Here is a 26120-nt window from a genome sequence, read left to right on the forward strand (position 1 = left end):
ACGCCTGGGCATGCTCCTAATTAGGCTGAGTATTGTGTGTGGCCTCCACATGCCTGTATGACCTCCCTACAACGCCTGGGCATGCTCCTGATGAGGTTGAGTATTGTGTGTGGCCTCCACGTGCCTGTATGACCTCCCTACAACGCCTGGGCATGCTCCTGATGAGGCTGAGTATTGTGCGTGGCCTCCACGTGCCTGTGTGACCTCCCTACAACGCCTGGGCATGCTCCTGATGATGCTCAGTATTGTGTGTGGCCTCCACGTGCCTGTATGACCTCCCTACAACGCCTGGGATGCTCCTGATGAGGCTGAGTATTGTGTGTGGCCTACACGTGCCTGTATGACCTCCCTACAACGCCTGGGCATGCTCCTGATGAGGCTGAGTATTGTATGCGGACTCCACGTGCCTGTATGACCTCCCTACAACGCCTGGGCATGCTCCTGATGAGGCTGAGTATTGTGTGTGGCCTCCACGTGCCTGTATGACCTCCCTACAATGCCTGGGCATGCTCCTGATGAGGCTGAGTATCGTGTGTGGCCTTCACGCGCCTGTATGACCTCCCTACAACGCCTGGGCATGCTCCTGATGAGGCTGAGTATTGTGTGTGGCCTCCACGTGCCTGTATGACCTCCCTACAACGCCTGGGATGCTCCTGATGAGGCGGAGTATTGTGTGTGGCCTCCACGTGCCTGTATGACCTCCCTACAACGCCTGGGCGTGCTCCTGATGAGGCTGAGTATTGTGTGTGGCCTCCACGTGCCTGTATGACCTCCCTACAACACCTGGGCATGCTCCTGATGAGGCTGAGTATTGTGTGTGGTCTCCACGTGCCTGTATGACCTCCCTACAACGCCTGGGCATGCTCCTGATGAGGCTGAGTATTGTGTGTGGCCTCCACGTGCCTGTGTGACCTCCCTACAATGCCTGGGCATGCTCCTGATGAGGCTGAGTATTGTGTGTGGCCTCCACGTGCCTGTGTGACCTCCCTACAATGCCTGGGCATGCTCCTGATGAGGCTGAGTATTGTGTGTGGCCTCCACGTGCCTGTGTGACCTCCCTACAATGCCTGGGCACGCTCCTGATGAGGCTGAGTATTGTGTGTGGCCTCCATGTGCCTGTATGACCTCCCTACAACGCCTGGGCACGCTCCTGATGAGGCTGAGTATTGTGTGTGGCCTCCACGTGCCTGTGTGACCTCCCTACAACGCCTGGGCATGCTCCTGATGAGGCTAAGTATTGTGTGTGGCCTCCACGTGCCTTTATGACCTCCCTACAACGCCTGGGCATGCTCCTGATGAGGCTGAGTATTGTGTGTGGCCTCCACGTGCCTGTATGACCTCCCTACAACACCTGGGCATGCTCCTGATGAGGCTGAGTATTGTGTGTGGCCTCCACGTTCCTGTATGTGACGCGCCCCCTGGGCCAGTGTTGTTGGGGATACCCGAAACGGGATCAGATGGGGGTTGTAGTCTCCGAGTGGCTGTGACCCGGTCCGTGCCCAGGGTGTCAAGCTCAGTGTGTGGCAGTCCTTATAGATGTTTCTAGATGTTCTTTTGTGTCGACTACGCCACCCGTTGAATTGCGGTCAATACGGCCGCCGCTGCAGCAGGGTCCGCTGAGGCTGGTGATGTGAGTGCAGCTCAGGTAGTATAACCCCCAACGGGAGGGGTATAGCCTCAGGGGGTCAGTTGCAGAGGATGGGGGTTGTGGTGGTGCAGCGAGGATGGAAATGAGACTCAGAGTCGGGCTGTGCAGTTCAGGGTTTGTTTACTTACTGCAGTTGTTCTGGTCACTCCGGCCTTGAGTGACCACCCGAGCCATGCTGCGTCCACCAGGTCCTGGACTCGGCCAACCCCCAGGTGATTCTGGAGCGTGGTCCTGAGCTCCCTTTCTGTCCTGTCCTCTTCTTTGGCCTTCCCCACCAGGGATCCACCTATGTCCGGCTCCCTCGGGCCTCTTGGTGGTAAACCCTTGTCTCTGGGTTCCCTGACCCTATTCCTGGTCTGCCTTCCGGGTGGATTTAGTGGGTGATCGTGGCAGATCGGTCCTGCCCACGACCTCCGGTTCCTGGCTAAGGTGTGCTGTAGCCTCTGCCAGCTTGGGATCCGGTACCCTGTTGCCAACTCTTCACCCTCTGGTCTAATTTGGGCTCTTGGAGTTCCTTCTTTCTCCCCCTCTGGGTCTTTCTTTCTCCTCTCTCTCTCTCTTGGCCTTGGAGCTGCTCTTCTCCTCTGCTCTCTTCCTCTACAAAGACTGACGTCTCACAGACTGACCCTGATCTAAGATGGTGCCCACCTTATATACTCCCTCTATGTGTGAGCTCAGGTGACCAGCACCCAATGAGCTCCTAGCATTACCCAGACTGCTCCCCCTATCTGCCCCTACACTACTGGGATGTTCCACCCCCCTCCCACTCCAGCCAGGAACAGACTCTGTCGTACCTGCACATTTCTCTAGTGGGAGTACCGTCGGTCTGTTCCCCGGAAATGGGATGTGTGTAGTGCATGCAGCTAACTGAGCTCAGTTCCACACTCCATCCTTACCCGGGAGTGGAATATCACACCTCTGGGTTGAGGTGCAATACCCCTGTAGCAGCCGAATCCTCAGGGTGCTATATTCCCCCCTGGTAAATCACAGCACGTCCTCGGGCTGTAAGATATAAAAACATCCACAAACATACAATTTTTTTTTTTTTCATAAAACATAAACATATAAAACATCATCAGCAGCAATAAACTTTTCATATAAACATTCTTGTCTTCTGGTACCTCCGGTCACGGTGCAACTTGTGACCGGGTAAAGTGCGACAGTCTCTTTAAGAAAATGGTTTTCCTATAAAACCAGTAGGGGGCGCTTTAGGAAGCGCAACTATATACAAAAGGGAAGGTGGCCGCTCTCAGTCCTCGGCCAGGTTATGGATAGGGGACACACGGGTTAACAGTTCAATTCGCTGGTCCCAACGGGGACTATAATAGCAGCAACAGTTTTTGGTACCCTTACGGGTAACTATATACAGTCTCTTCACTACCGTACTCAACGACGGCGTCCTCCTGCTCTTTCTTTGTGGACAGTTTCAGTTTCAGACCCGTCCGGGTCCTCTTGCTCCTCCTCACACCGCAGCTCCTCCTCCGTCAGGCGATGCACATGGAGGGCGTAGGGTCCTTTGGCACACTTGTGCCGGGTGAAGGTGACCTCGTCCCCTAAATACAGGTCACGACCTCTGTGTCCCTCCGGTAGGTGGGACTCAACGTCTCTCCTGGTCACGAAGACGTCGCCTGGGGTGCGGTGATCCCTGATGAAACCCCACCCATGCTGCAGATTGAACTTTATCACAGTCCCGATGGTACGGGGACCATGTGCTGCACGGGGGTTTCTCCTGGTCCGGCTCTTCTGCTCCGCGCTCCTTATTTGGGCTTGTTGTTCCCGGACCCGCCTCTCTCTCCGCTCCCTCTCAAAGACCTCGAGCTGCTGGCGGCAGCACTCTGCACGCTCCGCTGCGGCTGCCCGAGTCTCCTGAGTGAACCCCATGAGGTCTTCTCCGGTGGGATCCCACTCAAACTGGGTCTCTTCTAGCGGGGGCGAGATCCTCTTTATGGGCTTTGGAGCCGGGATCAGGGGTTCGCACATGGCCCTTGCTTTTTGCAGCTCCAGCTGGATGTATTCCTGGGGCCATACGAAGGGCTGCCCATCCGGGCACGTATGCTGGGCGAACAGGTCCTCACCCAGGTGCGGTACTTTAGGTGTTATGGGCGCCGTGGTGGTAGCGGCGCCCGGGTTAACCAGGCCTTGCGACCAGGCCTGGGGCACCTTGAAAGTAAAGGGCACCGTAAGAACGGCGGCGCCCTGTGTTACCTGGCCCTGCGACCAGGCCGGGGGCTCCGCGGAGGTAGGGGGCGCTGTTGGTATTGCGGCGCCCGGGGGTACTAGGCCTTGCGACCAGGCCGATGGTACTTCCTGCTTGGCCACGCTCGGGGTCGAGGCGTGTGACGTCACAGGGGTCGCGGCTTCCGTTTGAGGCCTAGTCTGCGGCGGTGACGTTGCAGCGACGGGCACGGCAGGGGGTACTTCGGGCTCTGCGACGGGGAGCTGGGGAAGGCACGCGGTTTCCCGGCTCGGGGTAGTGACGTCCCCTTTACCTGCCTCCATTCGTTCGGCTCCCTTCTCGGCGCCGTCTCCGGCCTTCAGTCCTCCTGCGCCATCCTCAGAGGCGGTCTGTCTCCTCGTCTCGGGTGGCGTGCTCCGCTGACGAGTCTCGGTCTGCTGGGCCATCTCTCGGCTCCACTCCGCCAACGTCTCTCGTTGCACCCGGGCCAACCTCTGTGCGAGGCCCTCCAGCGCGGTCTGTGCACACTCCCGGTCTCGGGGGAGCTGTGCTAGGATCTCCAGCAGGCCTTCTGGAGTGGCGACCTGCAACAGGCTCCTGACCACTGGGTCGGTGCTGCCTGGAGTGGCGGCCCGCATCAGGCTCCTGACCGCTGGGTCGGTGCTGCCTGGCTCTCCCTCCATCTCCAGGTAGGCTCTCTCTGGACTCTCTTCCAGACGTCTTGTCTCCCGGTGCGCTCTCTCCAGACTGCTCCAGGCTGCACCCATCTTCGTTCTCTTGTTCTGTCTCCGCCCACCTTGAGGGTGGTCCCGGGGCAACTTCAGTTCCAGGGGCAGTTCTCTCACGCTGATGGACACTTCCAGCATCACAGTCTCTGTTGGTGGGCGCGGTTTCCGCTTTTGGCGCCATTCTTCGACCTGGCCCACGATGGGAGGTGGCCTCTTGCCACCCTCTGGCACGCCCATAATGGCGTCCGCTCTTCCAAGGCGGGAAATCTTTGGAAATGGCGGGAATCGTCTCCCAGTGGCGGGAAACTCCATGGATGGCGGGAAAAAGCTGCAAATGGCGGACAACCGGCGGGAAACGACCTGTGATGGGGTCCGTTGGCGGGGACCCTCCGGAACCGGCGGGAGACTTCTTTTTGAGGTAACGGTGAACTTTTGCTTCAGGCACGCAGTACCCGGTTGTTGCGGGCACGTTATCCTGCCGACTACGCCAAAGTTGACGCGCCCCCTGGGCCAGTGTTGTTGGGGATACCCGGAGCCGGATCAGATGGGGGTTGTAGTCTTCGAGTGGCTGTGACCCGGTCCGTGTCCAGGGTGTCAAGCTCAGTGTGTGGCAGTCCTTATAGATGTTTCTAGATGTTCTTTTGTGTCGACTACGCCACCCGTTGAATTGCGGTCAATACGGCCGCCGCTGCAGCAGGGTCCGCTGAGGCTGGTGATGTGAGTGCAGCTCAGGTAGTATAACCCCCAACGGGAGGGGTATAGCCTCAGGGGGTCAGTTGCAGAGGATGGGGGTTGTGGTGGTGCAGCGAGGATGGAAATGAGACTCAGAGTCGGGCTGTGCAGTTCAGGGTTTGTTTACTTACTGCAGTTGTTCTGGTCACTCCGGCCTTGAGTGACCACCCGAGCCGTGCTGCGTCCACCAGGTCCTGGACTCGGCCAACCCCCAGGTGATTCTGGAGCGTGGTCCTGAGCTCCCTTTCTGTCCTGTCCTCTTCTCTGGCCTTCCCCACCAGGGATCCACCTATGTCCGGCTCCCTCGGGCCTCTTGGTGGTAAACCCTTGTCTCTGGGTTCCCTGACCCTATTCCTGGTCTGCCTTCCGGGTGGATTTAGTGGGTGATCGTGGCAGATCGGTCCTGCCCACGACCTCCGGTTCCTGGCTAAGGTGTGCTGTAGCCTCTGCCAGCTTGGGATCCGGTACCCTGTTGCCAACTCTTCACCCTCTGGTCTAATTTGGGCTCTTGGAGTTCCTTCTTTCTCCCCCTCTGGGTCTTTCTTTCTCCTCTCTCTCTCTCTTGGCCTTGGAGCTGCTCTTCTCCTCTGCTCTCTTCCTCTACAAAGACTGACGTCTCACAGACTGACCCTGATCTAAGATGGTGCCCACCTTATATACTCCCTCTATGTGTGAGCTCAGGTGACCAGCACCCAATGAGCTCCTAGCATTACCCAGACTGCTCCCCCTATCTGCCCCTACACTACTGGGATGTTCCACCCCCCTCCCACTCCAGCCAGGAACAGACTCTGTCGTACCTGCACATTTCTCTAGTGGGAGTACCGTCGGTCTGTTCCCCGGAAATGGGATGTGTGTAGTGCATGCAGCTAACTGAGCTCAGTTCCACACTCCATCCTTACCCGGGAGTGGAATATCACACCTCTGGGTTGAGGTGCAATACCCCTGTAGCAGTCGAATCCTCAGGGTGCTACATATGACCTCCCTACAACGCCTGGGCATGCTCCTGATGAGGCTGAGTATTGTGTGTGGCTTCCACGTGCCTGTATGACCTCCCTCCAACGCCTGGGCATGCTCCTAATTAGGCTGAGTATTGTGTGTGGCCTCCACATGCCTGTATGACCTCCCTACAACGCCTGGGCATGCTCCTGATGAGGTTGAGTATTGTGTGTGGCCTCCACGTGCCTGTATGACCTCCCTACAACGCCTGGGCATGCTCCTGATGAGGCTGAGTATTGTGTGTGGCCTCCACGTGCCTGTATGACCTCCCTACAACGCCTGGGCATGCTCCTGATGAGGCTGAGTATTGTGTGTGGCCTCCACGTGCCTGTATGACCTCCCTACAACGCCTGGGCATGCTCCTGATGATGCTCAGTATAGTGTGTGGCCTCCACATGCCTGTATGACCTCCCTACAACGCCTGGGCATGCTCCTGATGAGGCTGAGTATTGTGTGTGGCCTCCACGTGCCTGTATGACCTCCCTACAACGCCTGGGATGCTCCTGATGAGGCTGAGTATTGTGTGTGGCCTCCGGGTGCCTGTATGACCTCCCTACAACGCCTGGGCATGCTCCTGATGAGGCTGAGTATTGTGTGTGGCCTCCACGTGCCTGTATGACCTCCCTACAACGCCTGGGCATGCTCCTGATGAGGTTGAGTATTGTGTGTGGCCTCCACATGCCTGTATGACCTCCCTACAACGCCTGGGCATTCTCCTGATGAGGCTGAGTATTGTGTGTGGCCTCCACGTGCCTGTATGACCTCCCTACAACGCCTGGGCATGCTCCTGATGAGGCTGAGTATTGTGTGTGGCCTCCACGTGCCTGTATGACCTCCCTACAACGCCTGGGCATGCTCCTGATGAGGCTGAGTATTGTGTGTGGCCTCCACGTGCCTGTATGACCTCCCTACAACGACCTGGGCACGCTCCTGATGAGGCTGAGTATTGTGTGTGGCTTCCACGTGCCTGTGTGACCTCCCTACAAAGCCTGGGCACGCTCCTGATGAGGCTGAGTATTGTGTGTGGCCTCCATGTGCCTGTATGACCTCCCTACAACGCCTGGGCATGCTCCTGATGAGGTTGAGCATTGTGTGTGGCCTCCACGTGCCTGTATGACCTCCCTACAACGCCTGGGCATGCTCCTGATGAGGCTGAGTATTGTGTGTGGCCTCCACGTGCCTATATGACCTCCCTACAACGCCTGGGCATGCTCCTGATGAGGCTGAGTATTGTATGTGGCCTCCACGTGCCTGTATAACCTCCCTACAACGCCTGGGCATGCTCCTGATGAGGCTGAGTATTGTGTGTGGCCTCCATGTGCCTGTATGACCTCCCTACAACGCCCGGGCATGCTCCTGATGAGGCTGAGTATTGTGTGTGGCCTCCACGTGCCTGTATGACCTCCCTACAACGCCTGGGCATGCTCCTGATGAGGCTCAGTATTGTGTGTGGCCTCCACGTGCCTGTATGACCTCCCTACAACGCCTGGGCATGCTCCTGATGAGGCGGAGTATTGTGTGTGGCCTCCACGTGCCTGTATGACCTCCCTACAACGCCTGGGAATGCTCCTGATGAGGCTGAGTATTGTGTGTGGCCTCCACGTGCCTGTATGACCTCCCTACAACGCCTGGGCATGCTCCTGATGAGGCTGAGTATTGTGTGTGGCCTCCACGTGCCTGTATGACCTTCCTACAACGCCTTGGCATGCTCCTGATGAGGCTGAGTATTGTGTGTGGCCTCCACGTACCTGTATAACCTCCCTTCAACGCCTGGGCATGCTCCTGATGAGGTTGAGTATTGTGTATGGCCTCCACGTGCCTGTATGACCTCCCTACAACGCCTGGGCATGCTCCTGATGAGGCTGAGTATTGTGTGTGGCCTCCACGTGCCTGTATGACCTCCCTACAACGCCTGGGCGTGCTCCTGATGAGGCTGAGTATTGTGTGTGGCCTCCACGTGTCTGTATGACCTCCCTACAACGCCTGAGCATGCTCCTGATGAGGCTGAGTATTGTGTGTGGCCTCCACGTGCCTGTATGACCTCCCTACAATGCCTGGGCATGCTCCTGATGAGGCTGAGTATTGTGTGTGGCCTCCACGTGCCTGTATGACCTCCCTACAACGGCTGGACATGCTCCTGATGAGGCTGAGTATGGTGTGTGGCCTCCACGTGCCTGTATGACCTCCCTACAATGCCTGGGCATGCTCCTGATGAGGCTGAGTATTGTTTGTGGCCTCCTCGTGCCTGTATGACCTCCCTACAACGCCTGGGCATGCTCTTGATGAGGCTGAGCATTGTGTGTGGCCTCCACGTGCCTGTATGACCTCCCTACAACGCCTGGGCATGCTCCTGATGAGGCTGAGTATTGTGTGTGGCCTCCATGTGCCTGTATGACCTCCCTACAACGCCTGAGCATGCTCCTGATGAGGCTGAGTATTGTGTGTGGCCTCCACGTGCCTGTATGACCTCCCTACAATGCCTGGGCATGCTCCTGATGAGGCTGAGTATTGTGTGTGGCCTCCACGTGCCTGTATGACCTCCCTACAACGCCTGGGCATGCTCCTGATGAGGCTCAGTATTGTGTGTGGCCTCCACGTGCCTGTATGACCTCCCTACAACGCCTGGGCATGCTCCTGATGAGGCTGAGTATTGTGTGTGGCCTCCACCTGCCTGTATGACCTCCCTACAACGCCTGGGCATGCTCCTGATGAGGCTGAGTATTGTGTGTGGCCTCCACGTGCCTGTATGACCTCCCTACAACGCCTGGGCATGCTCCTGATGAGGTTGAGTATTGTGTGTGGCCTCCACGTGCCTGTATGACCTCCCTACAACGCCTGGGCATGCTCCTGATGAGGCTGAGTATTGTGTGTGGCCTCCACGTGCCTGTATGATCGCCCTACAACGCTTGGGCATGCTGCTGATGAGGCTGAGTATTGTGTGTGGCCTCCACGTGCCTGTATGACCTCCCTACAACGCCTTGGCATGCTCCTGATGAGGCTGAGTATTGTGTGTGGCCTCCATGTGCCTGTATGACCTCCCTACAACGCCTGGGCATGCTCCTGATGAGGCTGAGTATTGTGTGTGGCCTCCACGTGCCTGTATGACCTCCCTACAACGCCTGGGCATGCTCCTGATGAGGCTGAGTATTGTGTGTGGCCTCCACGTGCCTGTATGACCTCCCTACAACGCCTGGGCATGCTCCTGATGAGGCTGAGTATTGTGTGTGGCCTCCACGTGCTTGTATGACCTCCCTACAACGCCTGGGCATGCTCCTGATGAGGCAAGTATTGTGTGTGGCCCACACGTGCCTGTATGACCTCCCTACAACGCCTGGGATGCTCCTGATGAGGCTGAGTATTGTGTGTGGCCTCCACGTGCCTGTATGACCTCACTACAACGCCTGGGCATGCTCCTGATGAGGCTGAGTATTGTGTGTGGCCTCCACGTGCCTGTATGACCTCCCTACAACGCCTGGCCATGCTCCTGATGAGGCTCAGTATTGTGTGTGGCCTCCACGTGCCTGTATGACCTCCCAACAATGCCTGGGCATGCTCCTGATGAGGCTGAGTATTGTGTGTGGCCTCCACATGCCTGTATGACCTCCCTACAACGCGTGGGCATGCTCCTGATGAGGTTGAGTATTGTGTGTGGCCTCCACATGCCTGTATGACCTCCCTACAACGCCTGGGCATGCTCCTGATGAGGTTGAGTATTGTGTGTGGCCTCCACATGCCTGTATGACCTCCCTACAACGCGTGGGCATGCTCCTGATGAGGCTGAGTATTGTGTGTGGCCTCCACGTGCCTGTATGACCTCCCTACAACGCCTGGGCATGCTCCTGATGAGGCTGAGTATTGTGTGTGGCCTCCACGTGCCTGTATGACCTCCCTACAACGCCTGGGCATGCTCCTGATGAGGCTGAGTATTGTGTGTGGCCTCCACGTGCCTGTATGACCTCCCTACAACGACCTGGGCACGCTCCTGATGAGGCTGAGTATTGTGTGTGGCCTCCACGTGCCTGTGTGACCTCCCTACAAAGCCTGGGCACGCTCCTGATGAGGCTGAGTATTGTGAGTGGCCTCCACGTGCCTGTATGACCTCCCTACAACGCCTGGGCATGCTCCTGATGAGGTTGAGCATTGTGTGTGGCCTCCACGTGCCTGTATTACCTCCCTACAACGCCTGGGCATGCTCCTGATGAGGCTGAGTATTGTGTGTGGCCTCCACGTACCTGTATGACCTCCCTACAACGCCTGGGCATGCTCCTGATGAGGCGGAGTATTGTGTGTGGCCTCCACGTGCCTGTATGACCTCCCTACAACGCCTCGGCATGCTCCTGATGAGGCTGAGTAGTGTGTGGCCTCCAAGTGCCTGTATGACCTCCCTACAACGCCTGGGATGCTCCTGATGAGGCTGAGTATTGTGTGTGGCCTCCACGTACCTGTATGACCTCCCTACAACGCCTGGGCATGCTCCTGATGAGGCTGAGTATTGTGTGTGGCCTCCACGTGCCTGTATGACCTCCCTACAACGCCTCGGCATGCTCCTGATGAGGCTGAGTAGTGTGTGGCCTCCAAGTGCCTGTATGACCTCCCTACAACGCCTGGGATGCTCCTGATGAGGCTGAGTATTGTGTGTGGCCTCCACGTGCCTGTATGACCTCACTACAACGCCTGGGCATGCTCCTGATGAGGCTGAGTATTGTGTGTGGCCTCCACGTGCCTGTATGACATCCCTACAACGCCTGGCCATGCTCCTGATGAGGCTGAGTATTGTGTGTGGCCTCCACGTGCCTGTATGACCTCCCTACAACGCCTGGGCATGCTCCTGATGAGGCTGAGTATTGTGTGTGGCCTCCACGTGCCTGTAAGACCTCCCTACAACGCCTGGGATGCTCCTGATGAGGCTGAGTATTGTGTGTGGCCTCCACGTGCCTGTATGACCTCCCTACAATGCCTGGGCATGCTCCTGATGAGGCTGAGTATTGTGTGTGGCCTCCACGTGCCTGTATGACCTCCCTACAACGCCTGGGCATGCTCCTGATGAGGTTGAGTATTGTGTGTGGCCTCCACGTGCCTGTATGACCTCCCTACAACGCCTGGGCATGCTCCTGATGAGGCTGAGTATTGTGTGTGGCCTCCACGTGCCTGTATGACCTCCCTACAACGCCTGGGATGCTCCTGATGAGGCTGAATATTGTGTGTGGCCTCCGGGTGCCTGTATGACCTCCCTACAACGCCTGGGCATGCTCCTGATGAGGCTGAGTATTGTGTGTGGCCTCCACGTGCCTGTATGACCTCCCTACAACGCCTGGGCATGCTCCTGATGAGGTTGAGTATTGTGTGTGGCCTCCACATGCCTGTATGACCTCCCTACAACGCGTGGGCATGCTCCTGATGAGGCTGAGTATTGTGTGTGGCCTCCACGTGCCTGTATGACCTCCCTACAACGCCTGGGCATGCTCCTGATGAGGCTGAGTATTGTGTGTGGCCTCCACGTGCCTGTATGACCTCCCTACAACGCCTGGGCATGCTCCTGATGAGGCTGAGTATTGTGTGTGGCCTCCACGTGCCTGTATGACCTCCCTACAACGACCTGGGCACGCTCCTGATGAGGCTGAGTATTGTGTGTGGCCTCCACGTGCCTGTGTGACCTCCCTACAAAGCCTGGGCACGCTCCTGATGAGGCTGAGTATTGTGTGTGGCCTCCACGTGCCTGTATGACCTCCCTACAACGCCTGGGCATGCTCCTGATGAGGTTGAGCATTGTGTGTGGCCTCCACGTGCCTGTATGACCTCCCTACAACGCCTGGGCATGCTCCTGATGAGGCTGAGTATTGTGTGTGGCCTCCACGTGCCTGTATGACCTCCCTACAACGCCTGGGCATGTTCCTGATGAGGCTGAGTATTGTGTGTGGCCTCCACGTGCCTGTATGACCTACCTACAACGCCTGGGCATGCTCCTGATGAGGCTGAGTATTGTGTGTGGCCTCCACGTGCCTGTATGACCTCCCTACAACGCCTGGGCACGCTCCTGATGAGGCTGAGTATTGTGTGTAGCCTCCAAGTGCCTGTATGACCTCCCTACAACGCCTGGGCACGCTCCTGATGAGGCTGAGTATTGTGTGTGGCCTCCACGTGCCTGTGTGACCTCCCTACAAAGCCTGGGCACGATCCTGATGAGGCTGAGTATTGTGTGTGGCCTCCACGTGCCTGTATGACCTCCCTACAACGCCTGGGCATGCTCCTGATGAGGCTGAGTATTGTGTGTGGCCTCCACGTGCCTGTATGACCTACCTACAATCCCTGGGCATGCTCCTGATGAGGCTGAGTATTGTGTGTGGCCTCCACTTGCCTGTATGACCTCCCTACAACGCCTGGGCACGCTCCTGATGAGGCTGAGTATTGTATGTGGCCTCCACGTGCCTGTGTGACCTCCCTACAAAGCCTGGGCACGCTCCTGATGAGGCTGAGTATTGTGTGTGGCCTCCACGTGCCTGTATGACCTCCCTACAACACCTGGGCATGCTCCTGATGAGGCTGAGTATTGTGCGTGGCCTCCACGTGCCTGTGTGACCTCCCTACAACGCCTGGGCATGCTCCTGATGATGCTCAGTATTGTGTGTGGCCTCCACGTGCCTGTATGACCTCCCTACAACGCCTGGGCATGCTCCTGATGAGGCTGAGTATTGTGTGTGGCCTCCACGTGCCTGTATGACCTCCCTACAATTCCTGGGCGTGCTCCTGATGAGGCTGAGTATTGTGTGTGGCCTCCACGTGCCTGTATGACCTCCTTACAATGCCTGGGCACGCTCCTGATGAGGCTGAGTATTGTGTGTGGCCTCCATGTGCCTGTATGACCTCCCTACAACGCCTGGGCACGCTCCTGATGAGGCTGAGTATTGTGTGTGGCCTCCACGTGCCTGTGTGACCTCCCTACAATGCCTGGGCATGCTCCTGATGAGGCTAAGTATTGTGTGTGGCCTCCACGTGCCTTTATGACCTCCCTACAACGCCTGGGCATGCTCCTGATGAGGCTGAGTATTGTGTGTGGCCTCCACGTGCCTGTATGACCTCCCTACAACACCTGGGCATGCTCCTTATGAGGCTGAGTATTGTGTGTGGCCTCCACGTTCCTGTATGACCTCCATACAACGCCTGGGCATGCTCCTAATGAGGCTGAGTATTGTGTGTGGCCTCCACGTGCCTGTATGACCTCCCTACAATGCCTGGGCATGCTCCTAATTAGGCTGAGTATTGTGTGGGGCCTCCACATGCCTGTATGACCTCCCTACAACGCCTGGGCATGCTCCTGATGAGGTTGAGTATTGTGTGTGGCATCCACGTGCCTGTATGACCTCCCTACAACGCCTGGGCATGCTCCTGATGAGGCTGAGTATTGTGTGTGGCCTCCACGTGCCTGTATGACCTCCCTACAACGCCTGGGCATGCTCCTGATGAGGCTGAGTATTGTGTGTGGCCTCCACGTGCCTGTATGACCTACCTACAACGCCTGGGCATGCTCCTGATGATGCTCAGTATTGTGTGTGGCCTCCACATGCCTGTATGACCTCCCTACAACGCCTGGGCATGCTCCTGATGAGGCTGAGTATTGTGTGTGGCCTCCACGTGCCTGTATGACCTCCCTACAACGCCTGGGATGCTCCTGATGAGGCTGAGTATTGTGTGTGGCCTCCGGGTGCCTGTATGACCTCCCTACAACGCCTGGGCATGCTCCTGATGAGGCTGAGTATTGTGTGTGGCCTCCACGTGCCTGTATGACCTCCCTACAACGCCTGGGCATGCTCCTGATGAGGTTGAGTATTGTGTGTGGCCTCCACGTGCCTGTATGACCTCCCTACAACGCCTGGGCATGCTCCTGATGAGGCTGAGTATTGTGTGTGGCCTCTACGTGCCTGTATGACCTCCCTACAACGACCTGGGCACGCTCCTGATGAGGCTGAGTATTGTGTGTGGCCTCCACGTGCCTGTGTGACCTCCCTACAAAGCCTGGGCACGCTCCTGATGAGGCTGAGTATTGTGTGTGGCCTCCACGTTCCTGTATGACCTCCATACAACGCCTGGGCATGCTCCTGATGAGGCTGAGTATTGTGTGTGGCCTCCACGTGCCTGTATGACCTCCCTACAATGCCTGGGCATGCTCCTAATTAGGCTGAGTATTGTGTGTGGCCTCCACATGCCTGTATGACCTCCCTACAACGCCTGGGCATGTTCCTGATGAGGTTGAGTATTGTGTGTGGCATCCACGTGCCTGTATGACCTCCCTACAACGCCTGGGCATGCTCCTGATGAGGCTGAGTATTGTGTGTGGCCTCCACGTGCCTGTATGACCTCCCTACAACGCCTCGGCATGCTCCTGATGAGGCTGAGTAGTGTGTGGCCTCCACGTGCCTGTATGACCTCCCTACAACGCCTGGGATGCTCCTGATGAGGCTGAGTATTGTGTGTGGCCTCCACGTGCCTGTATGACCTCACTACAACGCCTGGGCATGCTCCTGATGAGGCTGAGTATTGTGTGTGGCCTCCACGTGCCTGTGTGACCTCCCTACAACGCCTGGCCATGCTCCTGATGAGGCTGAGTATTGTGTGTGGCCTCCACGTGCCTGTATGACCTCCCTACAACGCCTGGGCATGCTCCTGATGAGGCTGAGTATTGTGTGTGGCCTCCACGTGCCTGTAAGACCTCCCTACAACGCCTGGGATGCTCCTGATGAGGCTGAGTATTGTGTGTGGCCTCCACGTGCCTGTATGACCTCCCTACAATGCCTGGGCATGCTCCTGATGAGGCTGAGTATTGTGTGTGGCCTCCACGTGCCTGTATGACCTCCCTACAACGCCTGGGCATGCTCCTGATGAGGTTGAGTATTGTGTGTGGCCTCCACGTGCCTGTATGACCTCCCTACAACGCCTGGGCATGCTCCTGATGAGGCTGAGTATTGTGTGTGGCCTCCACGTGCCTGTATGACCTCCCTACAACGCCTGGGATGCTCCTGATGAGGCTGAATATTGTGTGTGGCCTCCGGGTGCCTGTATGACCTCCCTACAACGCCTGGGCATGCTCCTGATGAGGCTGAGTATTGTGTGTGGCCTCCACGTGCCTGTATGACCTCCCTACAACGCCTGGGCATGCTCCTGATGAGGTTGAGTATTGTGTGTGGCCTCCACATGCCTGTATGACCTCCCTACAACGCGTGGGCATGCTCCTGATGAGGCTGAGTATTGTGTGTGGCCTCCACGTGCCTGTATGACCTCCCTACAACGCCTGGGCATGCTCCTGATGAGGCTGAGTATTGTGTGTGGCCTCCACGTGCCTGTATGACCTCCCTACAACGCCTGGGCATGCTCCTGATGAGGCTGAGTATTGTGTGTGGCCTCCACGTGCCTGTATGACCTCCCTACAACGACCTGGGCACGCTCCTGATGAGGCTGAGTATTGTGTGTGGCCTCCACGTGCCTGTGTGACCTCCCTACAAAGCCTGGGCACGCTCCTGATGAGGCTGAGTATTGTGTGTGGCCTCCACGTGCCTGTATGACCTCCCTACAACGCCTGGGCATGCTCCTGATGAGGTTGAGCATTGTGTGTGGCCTCCACGTGCCTGTATGACCTCCCTACAACGCCTGGGCATGCTCCTGATGAGGCTGAGTATTGTGTGTGGCCTCCACGTGCCTGTATGACCTCCCTACAACGCCTGGGCATGTTCCTGATGAGGCTGAGTATTGTGTGTGGCCTCCACGTGCCTGTATGACCTACCTACAACGCCTGGGCATGCTCCTGATGAGGCTGAGTATTGTGTGTGGCCTCCACGTGCCTGTATGACCTCCCTACAACGCCTGGGCACGCTCCTGATGAGGCTGAGTATTGTGTGTAGCCTCCAAGTGCCTGTATGACCTCCCTACAACGCCTGGGCACGCTCCTGATGAGGCTGAGTATTGTGTGTGGCCTCCACGTGCCTGTGTGACCTCCCTACAAAGCCTGGGCACGATCCTGATGAGGCTGAGTATTGTGTGTGGCCTCCACGTGCCTGTATGACCTCCCTACAACGCCTGGGCATGCTCCTGATGAGGCTGAGTATTGTGTGTGGCCTCCACGTGCCTGTATGACCTACCTACAATCCCTGGGCATGCTCCTGATGAGGCTGAGTATTGTGTGTGGCCTCCACTTGCCTGTATGACCTCCCTACAACGCCTGGGCACGCTCCTGATGAGGCTGAGTATTGTATGTGGCCTCCACGTGCCTGTGTGACCTCCCTACAAAGCCTGGGCACGCTCCTGATGAGGCTGAGTATTGTGTGTGGCCTCCACGTGCCTGTATGACCTCCCTACAACACCTGGGCATGCTCCTGATGAGGCTGAGTATTGTGTGTGGCCTCCTCGTGCCTGTGTGACCTCCCTACAACGCCTGGGCATGCTCCTGATGATGCTCAGTATTGTGTGTGACCTCCACGTGCCTGTATGACCTCCCTACAACGCCTGGGCATGCTCCTGATGAGGCTGAGTATTGTGTGTGGCCTCCACGTGCCTGTATGACCTCCCTACAACGCCTGGGCATGCTCCTGATGAGGCTGAGTATTGTGCGTGGCCTCCACGTGCCTGTGTGACCTCCCTACAACGCCTGGGCATGCTCCTGATGATGCTCAGTATTGTGTGTGGCCTCCACGTGCCTGTATGACCTCCCTACAACGCCTGGGCATGCTCCTGATGAGGCTGAGTATTGTGTGTGGCCTCCACGTGCCTGTATGACCTCCCTACAATTCCTGGGCGTGCTCCTGATGAGGCTGAGTATTGTGTGTGGCCTCCACGTGCCTGTATGACCTCCCTACAATGCCTGGGCACGCTCCTGATGAGGCTGAGTATTGTGTGTGGCCTCCACGTGCCTGTATGACCTCCCTACAACACCTGGGCATGCTCCTGATGAGGCTGAGTATTGTGTGTGGCCTCCACGTGCCTGTATGACCTCCCTACAATGCCTGGGCACGCTCCTGATGAGGCTGAGTATTGTGTGTGGCCTCCATGTGCCTGTATGACCTCCCTACAACGCCTGGGCACGCTCCTGATGAGGCTGAGTATTGTGTGTGGCCTCCACGTGCCTGTGTGACCTCCCTACAACGCCTGGGCATGCTCCTGATGAGGCTAAGTATTGTGTGTGGCCTCCACGTGCCTTTATGACCTCCCTACAACGCCTGGGCATGCTCCTGATGAGGCTGAGTATTGTGTGTGGCCTCCACGTGCCTGTATGACCTCCCTACAACACCTGGGCATGCTCCTTATGAGGCTGAGTATTGTGTGTGGCCTCCACGTTCCTGTATGACCTCCATACAACGCCTGGGCATGCTCCTAATGAGGCTGAGTATTGTGTGTGGCCTCCACGTGCCTGTATGACCTCCCTACAATGCCTGGGCATGCTCCTAATTAGGCTGAGTATTGTGTGGGGCCTCCACATGCCTGTATGACCTCCCTACAACGCCTGGGCATGCTCCTGATGAGGTTGAGTATTGTGTGTGGCATCCACGTGCCTGTATGACCTCCCTACAACGCCTGGGCATGCTCCTGATGAGGCTGAGTATTGTGTGTGGCCTCCACGTGCCTGTATGACCTCCCTACAACGCCTGGGCATGCTCCTGATGAGGCTGAGTATTGTGTGTGGCCTCCACGTGCCTGTATGACCTACCTACAACGCCTGGGCATGCTCCTGATGATGCTCAGTATTGTGTGTGGCCTCCACATGCCTGTATGACCTCCCTACAACGCCTGGGCATGCTCCTGATGAGGCTGAGTATTGTGTGTGGCCTCCACGTGCCTGTATGACCTCCCTACAACGCCTGGGATGCTCCTGATGAGGCTGAGTATTGTGTGTGGCCTCCGGGTGCCTGTATGACCTCCCTACAACGCCTGGGCATGCTCCTGATGAGGCTGAGTATTGTGTGTGGCCTCCACGTGCCTGTATGACCTCCCTACAACGCCTGGGCATGCTCCTGATGAGGTTGAGTATTGTGTGTGGCCTCCACGTGCCTGTATGACCTCCCTACAACGCCTGGGCATGCTCCTGATGAGGCTGAGTATTGTGTGTGGCCTCTACGTGCCTGTATGACCTCCCTACAACGCCTGGGCATGCTCCTGATGAGGCTGAGTATTGTGTGTGGCCTCCACGTGCCTGTATGACCTCCCTACAACGCCTGGGCATGCTCCTGATGAGGCTGAGTATTGTGTGTGGCCTCCACGTGCCTGTATGACCTCCCTACAACGACCTGGGCACGCTCCTGATGAGGCTGAGTATTGTGTGTGGCCTCCACGTGCCTGTGTGACCTCCCTACAAAGCCTGGGCACGCTCCTGATGAGGCTGAGTATTGTGTGTGGCCTCCACGTTCCTGTATGACCTCCATACAACGCCTGGGCATGCTCCTGATGAGGCTGAGTATTGTGTGTGGCCTCCACGTGCCTGTATGACCTCCCTACAATGCCTGGGCATGCTCCTAATTAGGCTGAGTATTGTGTGTGGCCTCCACATGCCTGTATGACCTCCCTACAACGCCTGGGCATGCTCCTGATGAGGTTGAGTATTGTGTGTGGCATCCACGTGCCTGTATGACCTCCCTACAACGCCTGGGCATGCTCCTGATGAGGCTGAGTATTGTGTGTGGCCTCCACGTGCCTGTATGACCTCCCTACAACGCCTGGGCATGCTCCTGATGAGGCTGAGTATTGTGTGTGGCCTCCACGTGCCTGTATGACCTCCCTACAACGCCTGGGCATGCTCCTGATGATGCTCAGTATTGTGTGTGGCCTCCACATGCCTGTATGACCTCCCTACAACGCCTGGGCATGCTCCTGATGAGGCTGAGTATTGTGTGTGGCCTCCACGTGCCTGTATGACCTCCCTACAACGCCTGGGATGCTCCTGATGAGGCTGAGTATTGTGTGTGGCCTCCGGGTGCCTGTATGACCTCCCTACAATGCCTGGGCATGCTCCTGATGAGGCTGAGTATTGTGTGTGGCCTCCACGTGCCTGTATGACCTCCCTACAACGCCTGGGCATGCTCCTGATGAGGTTGAGTATTGTGTGTGGCCTCCACGTGCCTGTATGACCTCCCTACAACGCCTGGGCATGCTCCTGATGAGGTTGAGTATTGTGTGTGGCCTCCACGTGCCTGTATGACCTCCCTACAACGCCTGGGCATGCTCCTGATGAGGCTGAGTATTGTGTGTGGCCTCCACGTGCCTGTATGACCTCCCTACAACGCCTGGGCATGCTCCTGATGAGGCTGAGTATTGTGTGTGGCCTCCACGTGCCTGTATGACCTCCCTACAACGACCTGGGCACGCTCCTGATGAGGCTGAGTATTGTGTGTGGCCTCCACGTGCCTGTGTGACCTCCCTACAAAGCCTGGGCACACTCCTGATGAGGCTGAGTATTGTGTGTGGCCTCCACGTGCCTGTATGACCTCCCTACAACGCCTGGGCATGCTCCTGATGAGGTTGAGCATTGTGTGTGGCCTCCACGTGCCTGTATGACCTCCCTACAACGCCTGGGCATGCTCCTGATGAGGCTGAGTATTGTGTGTGTGACGCGCCCCTGGGCCTTCTGTGTCGTGCGGCATCGCGTGCACGGGGGCTTACCCGGAGCCGGATCTGTTGAGGGTTGTAGTCTCGTGGCGGTGACCCGGTCCGTGCCCAGGGAGTCAGACTAAGTGGCGCTGTATTAGTGGTAGATGTTGTACGACTACGCCACCCGTTGAATGCAGCTATGGAGCTGCCGCTGCAGGACAGTCCGCTGAGGCCGGTGGATGGATGGTGTAGCGTAGATGGTATAACCCCCAACGGGAGGGGTATGGCCTCAGGGCAGCAGATGTGGATGATGGGGGTAGCAGGAACCACTCGGAGACGGTACGGTGTAGTTCAGGGTCTTTACTGGTGACAACGATAGACCCTCCCGGAGTACTGGCTAGCGATTGGGGCCTGGTCAGTCCTTGAGCAGATGGGATCTCCCCTGGCCAGGCGGAGTTGTAGGCCTCCCAAACTAACGATACTCTTCTGGCTACCTTGCTAGAGGCGGGTATAAGTAGCCCACGTCCCTGAGTGTACCGTGTGGTGCTCACCCGTATGGCCGGTGACTCGGGGCCTTCTAGTAGCTTCCGCTCCACGACGGCGGTGCTGGTCCCATGCGTGTGACCGTGCCTTCGGGTTTCTTGGCCAGAGGACCTGAAATCCCTTGCCTGACAGATTCTGCTGCTGGGTAGGAGTTAGTCCCCACAGCCTCGGACTCCGGGTCCGGTAAGAAATCTTCTCAGTCAGGGCGAGCTCTGCAGCTGCCAGCCCCTGACTCCTTGTAACACTGCTCCCACAGAGCTCCTGTTGTTTCTTCCCATAGCTGCTTCTCTTCTCTGTCTCTACTTCTGGCATGGCCCAGGAGCTGGGCCCAGCCGGAGCCACAGCTCCCTGTCAGCCCTCCTAGCTGAACTCTCCCTCTGAACTCCCTAACCCTGCCTCAGCCCCAGGTTTATCTAGGGGAAGTTCTTCCCCTCCCAGGACTGGGCAGGAGGTGTGGCATGCATAGGATTCCTGACCATGAGACCTCCCACCTGCTCTCAGACATAACATTGCTTGTTACTGTGGAAACCAGACCCCTGGGGTGCCACATTCCCCCCTAGTGAAATTTAGTACTCCGGGACTAAACATATTTTTAGACAAACATAACAAGGTATAAACAATAATAATACAATAAGAAAAACACATAAAGATGGTTATGGCGTGTCCGCAACCGGGTGCAGTCTTTGAAGAAAAGCAAGGTGTCCATTTCACCAAAACAGGGAGACGTAACCAGGTAGGGGTCTGTCCTGCCCCGAGTCCTTATCAGTCTTTAGTCCATTCCTGGGTTACGCTCCAACCATGTACAAAGGATTCCCGGTAAATCCATCAAAGACTCCCATAAATTACTAGAAACACATAATTATTTACAGGATATGGCCGCTCTCAGTCCTCGGCCAGTGGGGATAAGGATTGGCTGCTCACAGTCCTCAGCCTGGTAAGGGATAGGGGATGGCTGCTCACAGTCCTCAGCCTGGTAAGGGATAGGGACACACGGGGAACAATTCACTAATCCCAACGGGGACCATATTTTAATTAGCAGCAGTCCTTGTACCCTTACGGGTAACTATTTACAGCTCTTTATTCACGCTACTTCCCTTCAGTAGCTATGTCCTCTTTGTGCTCCCTCCTGAGGGTAGTCCTCAGACCCGTCCGGGTCCTCTTGGCTTTCCTCGTATTGGTAGTACTGCAGCTCCTCCTCGGTTAGCTGGGTTAGTATCTCTGCGACAGTCCTCCTCCCAGGTGGCCAGGACTTTACCTCCCTTTGGGCTGCCCCGGTTAATTGGGCCACCAGGATGCTCACTTTTTGCTCCTCTGTGAGGGGGTACACCTGGAAGAGGCTATCCAGCTTTTCTCTAAAGTCATGCAGGGTATGTGACTCCCCTGAGTACTGGGGTAGCCAGGCTGCCCCCGGGATATAGGGCATGGTGAAAGACATGACCGCAACAGCGGTGGCGCTGGCGGGGGTTGAAGCGGTGAAGCTCTCCTCCGTATCCGACATCCTTCTCCCCCCTAGTGGACCGTGGCCTACCTTGCGATGATCCTCTTCCGTAGGCCGCGGCTCCGCAGTGGATCGTCAGGGTTGAGGACCTTCCGTCGCGCTCCTGTGATGTCGGCGTCTGCTGGGCTCCTTCCAGGACCTTACGCAACGTCCGGACGTGAGGCGGGGCTTCAGTTCTCGCGCGCTTTCGGAGTCCACGCCCCTCTTCTTCCCGCGCGGCGTCCTCAAGATGGCGTCCAATGGCGGGAAAACTCCACGTATGGCAGGAAGAAGGCTGAAGATGGCGCCGGATGGCGGGAAAACTCCACCGATGGCGGGAAGGAAGCGGAAGATGGCGCCGGATGGCGGAAATCTTCACCACAGGTAAGTTTGAACAGTCTTTTTCAGGCACGCAGTACCCGGTGGTTGCGGGCACGAAATCCTGCCGACTACGCCAAAAGTTGACGCGCCCCTGGGCCTTCCGTGTCGTGCGGCATCGCGTGCACGGGATCTTACCCGGAGCCGGATCTGTTGAGGGTTGTAGTCTCGTGGCGGTGACCCGGTCCGTGCCCAGGGAGTCAGACTAAGAGGCGCTGTATTAGTGGTAGATGTTGTACGACTACGCCACCCGTTGAATGCAGCTATGGAGCTGCCGCTGCAGGACAGTCCGCTGAGGCCGGTGGATGGATGGTGCAGCGTAGATGGTATAACCCCCAACGGGAGGGGTATGGCCTCAGGGCAGCAGATGTGGATGATGGGGGTAGCAGGAACCACTCGGAGACGGTACGGTGTAGTTCAGGGTCTTTACTGGTGACAACGATAGACCCTCCCGGAGTACTGGCTAGCGATTGGGGCCTGGTCAGTCCTTGAGCAGATGGGATCTCCCCTGGCCAGGCGGAGTTGTAGGCCTCCCAAACTAACGATACTCTTCTGGCTACCTTGCTAGAGGCGGGTATAAGTAGCCCACGTCCCTGAGTGTACCGTGTGGTGCTCACCCGTATGGCCGGTGACTCGGGGCCTTCTAGTAGCTTCCGCTCCACGACGGCGGTGCTGGTCCCATGCGTGTGACCGTGCCTTCGGGTTTCTTGGCCAGAGGACCTGAAATCCCCTGCCTGACAGATTCTGCTGCTGGGTAGGAGTTAGTCCCCACAGCCTCGGACTCCGGGTCCGGTAAGAAATCTTCTCAGTCAGGGCGAGTTCTGCAGCTGCCAGCCCCTGACTCCTTGTCACACTGCTCCCACAGAGCTCCTGTTGTTTCTTCCCATAGCTGCTTCTCTTCTCTGTCTCTACTTCTGGCATGGCCCAGGAGCTGGGCCCAGCCGGAGCCACAGCTCCCTGTCAGCCCTCCTAGCTGAACTCTCCCTCTGAACTCCCTAACCCTGCCTCAGCCCCAGGTTTATCTAGGGGAAGTTCTTCCCCTCCCAGGACTGGGCAGGAGGTGTGGCATGCATAGGATTCCTGACCAAGAGACCTCCCACCTGCTCTCAGACATAACATTGCTTGTTACTGTGGAAACCAGACCCCTGGGGTGCCACATGTGGCCTCCACGTGCCTGTATGACCTCCCTACAACGCCTGGGCATGCTCCTGATGAGGCTGAGTATTGTGTGTGGCCTCCACGTGCCTGTATGACCTACATACAACGCCTGGGCATGCTCCTGATGAGGCTGAGTATTGTGTGTGGCCTCCACGTGCCTCTATGACCTCCCTACAACGCCTGGGCACGCTCCTGATGAGGCTGAGTATTGTGTGTGGCCTCCACGTGCCTGTATGACCTCCCTACAACGCCTGGGCACGCTCCTGATGAGGCTGAGTATTGTGTGTGGCCTCCACGTGCCTGTGTGACCTCCCTACAAAGCCTGGGCACGATCCTGATGAGGCTGAGTATTGTGTGTGGCCTCCACGTGCCTGTATGACCTCCCTACAACGCCTGGGCATGCTCCTGATGAGGCTGAGTATTGTGTGTGGCCTCCACGTGCCTGTATGACCTACCTACAATGCCTGGGCATGCTCCTGATGAGGCTGAGTATTGTGTGTGGCCTCCACGTGCCTGTATGACCTCCCTACAACGCCTGGGCACGCTCCTGATGAGGCTGAGTATTGTGTGTGGCCTCCACGTGCCTGTGTGACCTCCCTACAAAGCCTGGGCACGCTTCTGATGAGGCTGAGTATTGTGTGTGGCCTCCACGTGTCTGTATGGCCTCCCTACAACACCTGGGCATGCTCCTGATGAGGCTGAGTATTGTGGGTGGCCTCCTCGTGCCTGTGTGACCTCCCTACAACGCCTGGGCATGCTCCTGATGATGCTCAGTATTGTGTGTGGCCTCCACGTGCCTGTATGACCTCCCTACAACGCCTGGGCGTGCTCCTGATGAGGCTGAGTATTGTGTGTGGCCTCCACATGCCTGTATGACCTCCCTACAACGCCTGGGCATGCTCCTGATGAGGCTGAGTTTTGTGTGTGGCCTCCACGTGCCTGTATGACCTCCCTACAACGCCTGGGCATGCTCCTGATGAGGCTGAGTATTGTGCGTGGCCTCCACGTGCCTGTGTGACCTCCCTACAACGCCTGGGCATGCTCCTGATGATGCTCAGTATTGTGTGTGGCCTCCACGTGCCTGTATGACCTCCCTACAACGCCTGGGCGTGCTCCTGATGAGGCTGAGTATTGTGTGTGGCCTCCACGTGCCTGTATGACCTCCCTACAACACCTGGGCATGCTCCTGATGAGGCTGAATATTGTGTGTGGCCTCCACGTGCCTGTATGACCTCCCTACAACGCCTGGGCATGCTCCTGATGAGGCTGAGTATTGTGTGTGGCCTCCACGTGCCTGTGTGACCTCCCTACAATGCCTGGCCATGCTCCTGATGAGGCTGAGTATTGTGTGTGGCCTACACGTGCCTGTGTGACCTCCCTACAACGCCTGGGCATGCTCCTGATGAGGCTGAGTATTGTGTGTGGCCTCCACGTGCCTGTGTGACCTCCCTACAATGCCTGGGCACGCTCCTGATGAGGCTGAGTATTGTGTGTGGCCTCCATGTGCCTGTATGACCTCCCTACAACGCCTGGGCATGCTCCTGATGAGGCTGAGTATTGTGTGTGGCCTCCACGTGCCTGTGTGACCTCCCTACAACGCCTGGGCATGCTCCTGATGAGGCTAAGTATTGTGTGTGGCCTCCACGTGCCTTTATGACCTCCCTACAACGCCTGGGCATGCTCCTGATGAGGCTGAGTATTGTGTGTGGCCTCCACGTGCCTGTATGACCTCCCTACAACACCTGGGCATGCTCCTGATGAGGCTGAGTATTGTGTGTGGCCTCCACGTTCCTGTATGACCTCCCTACAACGCCTGGGCATGCTCCTGATGAGGCTGAGTATTGTGTGTGGCCTCCACGTGCCTGTATGACCTCCCTACAACGCCTGGGCATGCTCCTTATTAGGCTGAGTATTGTGTGTGGCCTCCACATGCCTGTATGACCTCCCTACAACGCCTGGGCATGCTCCTGATGAGGCTGAGTATTGTGTGTGGCCTCCACGTGCCTGTATGACCTCCCTACAACGCCTGGGCATGCTCCTGATGAGGCTGAGTATTGTGTGTGGCCTCCACGTTCCTGTATGACCTCCCTACAACGCCTGGGCATGCTCCTGATGAGGCTGAGTATTGTGTGTGGCCTCCACGTGCCTGTATGACCTCCCTACAACGCCTGGGCATGCTCCTTATTAGGCTGAGTATTGTGTGTGGCCTCCACATGCCTGTATGACCTCCCTACAACGCCTGGGCATGCTCCTGATGAGGCTGAGTATTGTGTGTGGCCTCCACGTGCCTGTATGACCTCCCTACAACGCCTGGGCATGCTCCTGATGAGGCTGAGTATTGTGTGTGGCCTCCACGTGCCTGTGTGACCTCCCTACAATGCCTGGGCATGCTCCTGATGAGGCTGAGTATTGTGTGTGGCCTCCATGTGCCTGTGTGACCTCCCTACAACGCCTGGGCATGCTCCTGATGAGGCTGAGTATTGTGTGTGGCCTCCACGTGCCTGTGTGACCTCCCTACAATGCCTGGGCACGCTCCTGATGAGGCTGAGTATTGTGTGTGGCCTCCGTGTGCCTGTATGACCTCCCTATGACGCGCCCCCTGGGCCATATTCTTTAGGGGGAATATCCGGAGCCGGATCAGATGGGAGTTGTAGTCTTCCGAGTGGCTGTGACCCGGTCCGTGCCCAGGGTGTCAAACTCAGTTGTATGTGGCAGTCCTAC

This window comes from Phyllobates terribilis, unplaced genomic scaffold (assembly GCF_046119375.1).
Source record: "Phyllobates terribilis strain yellow unplaced genomic scaffold, ASM4611937v1 Scaffold_7__3_contigs__length_470593459, whole genome shotgun sequence".
NCBI lineage: Eukaryota > Metazoa > Chordata > Amphibia > Anura > Dendrobatidae > Phyllobates > Phyllobates terribilis.